Source organism: Notothenia coriiceps, unplaced genomic scaffold (assembly GCF_000735185.1).
Source record: "Notothenia coriiceps isolate Sejong01 unplaced genomic scaffold, NC01 NC01_scaffold00004911, whole genome shotgun sequence".
In the NCBI taxonomy this organism is placed as follows: domain Eukaryota; kingdom Metazoa; phylum Chordata; class Actinopteri; order Perciformes; family Nototheniidae; genus Notothenia; species Notothenia coriiceps.
In genome coordinates, this window is record NW_011337612.1 from 1 (window position 1) to 5,949 (window position 5,949).

The following is a 5,949-nucleotide window of genomic DNA, read 5'->3' on the forward strand; positions in this document are numbered from 1 at the left end:
TTTACCTTTATCTATATATTGAAGTATACTTTGATAATACTTTTGCATGTGTTTTTACCACATGGCATTAATACTTCCTTGTAAGTAACATATTTGAGTATTTCTTCCACAACTGCTACTCAGGACTTTAAGGGACTTCTCATATTGGGTATGGTTGCTTTGTACTGTGTCTTACTAAAGTTGCCTCCCCTCTCCACTCCCCGGCAGCTTAATGGAAACTTATTTGCCAAATGAAATAATTTGCATAAAACACTAGCTATTGCTCAGAATTAAAGCAGAGCCTCAAATATCTATTGATCTGTTAGTACTCCATGATACCCAGCAGAGAGCGCCAGAGGTCATAACAAGACTTTAAAAATGCTCTGCTTTTTCACCATCAGAGTGCCACTTCTCCATCTTTGCAAATCTAATGTAAAGTCACAAATTGAGTTATAAAGTCATTCTGGGTAAGGGAAAAAAACAACAAAAGACCAAATCAGTATAAATTATAGTTATATGTCAGTACTTTTGTCTTATTTTCACTATGGCTTGACTCTTCTTTCTGACTTCTGACTAAGCAGCCACCCTGTAAAGGTTGTTAGACAAGTAATGAACACTGCATGTGAATTTGTTACTTTGGCTGTAATTTGTAGCTGGTGCTGCTCTCTAGACACAGAAACATTGAGAACATTTTTAGAGGCTCTGTGCCACTGCCATGTGTTTTCAAACCTCCATATAATGTACAAAGGTGTCGAGCCAGGAGGGATTTGACTTTGGCCCGCAGTTGAACCTCACAGCTTAGACACAGCTGTCTTGCTATATTGCGTTCAGTGTAAATTTCACTGTAACTGTTGCTCAATCTGTCCACACATGCATACATGGTAAAGAAAAAATAAACATTATATACAGCTTGTTTTTAAAGCCCTAGTTTGGCCATGATCTGAGTGAGAGATTGTTTCTCAGTTGGATTGGATCTAGCCTCCAGTTTTCCATACAACGTTAGCGTATTGCTCCTACAAGTTGACAGTACAGTACAGAGGAAATACTAATTGTCTGATACAGCCCACATGTTTTAATCCAATAATAACTTTCTCCCCTGCTTTATTTCAAATCTCCTAACGGAAAAAATAAAGCGTATTTTGTCCTCGTTATGAAAGAACATCAACCTGTTAATGTTTTGATTTTGAAAAGTGCAGTGTTGAGAAATCACCATGCATACAGTGACAGAACACAGAGCATGTCTAGTTCCACTGGCTTGAAGAATTACTTCACATAGTGGGGCTTGAGGGGCAGGTTGGATGGGCTTAAACTTTGCATGAAGCGGCACTGACTTTGGTCTTTTCCAGTCACTAACAGCCAAAGACAACCTCATGATGTTGACTGGGACATCGGCCAACATGTGGCTTGCCAAAACATATAGGAGATGGTGTGTGCCCCTTAAGTCTACTACAGACTTTTCAGTAATCTTCCTATATTCTTGGATTTTATTTTTCTTGTATTCTTTTAGGTCATATTCCTATATTTTGACAGTTTACTAGTTGCACGTGTGGATTGTCCATTATATTCTTGTCTGCAAAAGTTCCAAAAATGTTGATATTAGCATCACAGCCACTAGCTAGAGCTACATGGTAATAAGTAATACTGACGTTCGATCTGTTTTGCACACATCTCTCTATTTCTGTTTTTATTTGTTTTTAAATAAAAAAACTTACCAGCATCTGTAGAGCTCACTAATGATAACATTAGTACACATTTGGTTTGACTTTACTGGTTATTTGGCAAACTCGCGGTGACAATGTTACTGCTGCATTTCAAAAATTGTTTTAGCACAAAACCTCCTGTCAGGCAACTTGTCGTTATTACCTTGAGAAATGTAATTTAATTTATATACAGTCTTACTTACTTAGTGATTTTGGTAAGTGCTTGTGGGTATACTTGTTACCTTTGCACAGAGCAGCCAGGCTAGCTGTTTGTTCCTGTTTCCAGACTTTATGCTAAGCCAAGCTAAGCTACATGTCTACTGGCTGTAGCTTGCTAACGTGAGATTGGTATCAATCTTCTCATCTCACCCTGCAGAAAGCAAATAGTTGCATTTTGGCTCTTTTGTAACTACATTTCTATGCTGGAGTTTACACTTTTGTTTAACTTTTCCTCTCGTTCTGCTTCAAACAATCATCCTTCCGTCCTCCTCTTCACCTTGTCCCCCGGTGTCTGGCACGCGGCAGGCATCCGGAGAATGCCCGACATGGGGTTTGGCCGGTCGGCCCCACATACCTGCGGCGTGGCATGGCAAGGCTTTAGGGGAAATGTGGCGCATGTGCCACTCAGCAGCCCTGCCTAATGTCCAGTAAGTGGCTTCAGACAGGAACACTAATCCACTCAGTGATGAGCAGCAGTCTGAAGGCTCTGCTACAGGCTGCCAAGACTGTCCGAGCCCACTCTCCGTTTCAGACAGAGCCCAGTGTTCTTCAAAGGGAATCATTGCAGCTTTAATAAAATAGCATTTCCTTTGCAGGTATTTGACAGTGGTGAATCAATTTGTTCTTGCTTTTCCTCTTTCTTATGAAATATTTATTGTCAAAATGAAATAGGACAGTGAACTCACATGAAGTAGAGGACATATGAAAGGACAGCATGATGAACTGTAAGAAGACCTGCATTTGTTTTAACAGTTAATACACAATTTTAATTTTTGTATTTTTTTGTATTTGTATTATTATTATAATTTGTGTGAATCTGTACTGTCCTGTTTTTCCTTCTCACTCTGTTGCTGTTTTAACCACTGAATTTCCCCATGGAGCTCAACTTTAAGTGATACCACAGATATTGATGACATCATCCCTACTGTTAATTAAAAAAAGAAAAAGCAAACATAACGTGGCAGACGATTTTGTTGCCATGTCACTTGCACAAATTGGACCACTGGAGCTTTTCTCTTGTCCATAATGTATACACCCCAAACAGCCATTAAACTACAACTGTAACATTTAAAATCCTGATTTTCTTCTGTAATTTCCCTCTATATCTTTCATAATGCCCCAGGATAGTTTTTTTAATCAAGATGAAATATATTCAACTTGAGACAACTACTGTCCCCCCTCATAACCCTATAGTCAAATATGTGCTTATTTCTACACACCTGCACCTTTTGAATGCCCTGTAATGCAATTTAGCTCTAACATTCATATTGTATTCTGTCTGAACACAAGGTACCATGCCCAAAAGGTTGGTCATTGTCAATCAATCAAAGTTCATGTCGATAACCACATAGAGACAAAATGATAAGGTTAAATATTGTTTCACACTAATCAATGCATTGTTCAAAAGGATTATATAATGTTTTAGATAGAATTTGCCATGATCATTGGACAAATTTTTCGCAAATGAAAAAAAGGAACTATAATTTTAGATCATTAAAATGGGATTTACCAGAAAACTCGAAATAGGTTCGGTATTATCTTCAATTTGGTTATAACAGCGTATACCTGATAACCATACACACACATGCTCACAAACTTACATACACACTCATCTGTCGTCCACCCTTTAGTCCAGCTATTCAGCATTATAACTTGGCTGTTTTTGTAACAAAACAAGGCCTAATCCTAAATTCAGGGAGCTGTGAATGTGCCTCAACAAATGGCAGACAAATGAGAAGGATTAGCGAGGGCCTGTGAAAGAGTGAAAGGTTTGCCATTGATCTACGGTGGTCCTGTTCTCTTTCAGGGCCACTCGGTCTGAAAACCCCACTGAGTAAGAGCATACAGGGCCACTCCAGAGCCCCCTAGGCCACTGAGAGACACACAACAGCCACAATTAGTCTCAGGAGCTGTAATGGCAATTCAATAAGCGCTTTAAAATTGTGCCTTAGTCCGTCTGCCACCCCACAACCCCTCCCATCCCTTCCATTTTCGTCTACATACATAAGATTGGTATTATGAGTGGCGAGGGGCTCTTTTTTCTTTCCCACCCACCACAGTTCTTTTCAGTCGCTGTGAGAGAAAATGACCACACAGGGTTTCAAAGGTTCCAGAGGCTGTGGTTTGTTGTCGCTGAAGCAGCATGACTTGTGCCCCTGTAGATTTTGGCTAAGGCCCTCAAAATGGGCTTCTATTATTACTTTTTTCTGTCACTCAGATACAAATTAATTTTGAAGTAGTCAATGTAATCTTCTCTTTACAGACTGCTTTTATTGGGTCATGAGGTATACCTTCAATCAAGTAATGTGTTCTTGCCTGTGCTGCTGTGAAGATGTGCTGCACTGTGTCATGTTTTAAGAGGGCCGACATTTCCAGAAAGATTTGAGGCCTTAGCAGAAACATAAAGATATGACGTGCCTACCAGGTGCTTTCTGACAGACAGTGAAGAGACAACATCATTGCATGACTCACTCTCTCACTCCTCCACTCACACCGATCACATCAAACATAATGCAAACACCTGTGCTCCTGACATCAACACATCATGGCCGACCAGGAGCTGAGGATGTCTTCTAGATGGCTGTCATTTCTATTCTCCTGGGCTCTTTTTGGGACATTCCTCATTGATTTTGCACAGTGTTTAGGTTTTTCCTTTCGCCTCATGATCAAAGGCCAAAGCTTTTGATCAGGACTTCCAAAGGATCCCTCTCGTTTTGCTGGCGAGCAAACTGACAGGACAGTGGTGGAGCAATGCTAATTACAGCTCCCATTTGGTGTCCCTGGACCTGGCACCAACCGGCAGTCGCACCCTCAGGCCAAGAAGAAAGGAGAGATCTTGGACAGTTAAAAAAGGAGAGAGGATAAGGAGAGGAGAAAAGATGGAGGACACTCTGACAAAGAGGCGAGTCAATCGACAGAACAGGCAGAAAATGGGATTACTTCAGGCGTGCATGTTTGAGTGTGTCTACTCCAGCTGAAGGTTGGATAACGATCATATGTTCAGAGACACCTACAAACCTGTACTGTACTGTATTTTGTACAGCTATATTATTCTCTTACAACAAGAGAGCAAAAACGATAATATATAGATGTTGTCTGTTGTAGCAATAAGACTGTTTCATGGTGGGCTATTTCTTATACTTTGATTTGACATTTGTACATGTGAAACAAGCAAGGTGTGCTTTAATTATTAGCTCTACAGTTATTGGTTGGCTGATTTTGTGAAATGTGGTCCGGCACCTACTTCCTGTCTGTCTGCTAAGCTAAGTTAACCCACTGATAGCTGCAGTTTTATATATAGCGTGCAGACATAAAAGTTGGTATTGATCTTCTGACCTAACTCTGGGCAAGTAAGCTAATAAGCATATTTCCAAAATGCCAAACTTTTACATTACATTGTATTTTACACTTAAGATACAACAGCAACAAAAGGAATATTTACAAAAGGACTAGTCTTTACTTTTCAAAATGTAAAATCCCTCGAGGCTACACAGCTGAAGACAAAGACATTTGCATGGCAACCATACAGCCAGACCCCCCATTCTGATATTTGTATGCTGCCCCCAGACCTTTGGTTCTGAACTACAGTGTGACTTCACGCCATTTTGACCAGACATGTACCCCGTCACAGTAATCTCGCATTATGACAGGCTGAAAGGTTGGCCTTTATTCACCCCAAACAGCCACTATTCATCCCCGACTCCCTTTCTGCTCACTGAAAGGACCAAGTGGCCTCCTGTGCCACTGTGGGGCTCGTCTGTGTGTAAATGACCTTGATGCTCGGGTGCATAGTTCATAACCGCGGAGCTTTCATCAGACACGGGGAGGTCCTCCACATCAACGCCTCTCCTGCTGCGAGTTTTGTCATGATTATGATGAGGAGTGGGATTATGTTGGGGAGCTCTAATGGAGATGTTAGCAACGCTCAACAATCATTGCCACGCAGGCAATAAGATTAAAATGCCATTTCTGCACTTTATAATTTAGAGAGACGATTTTAAAAAGACTTGCTGGTACACTGGAACCATGACTCATGATTTATCCACATGTT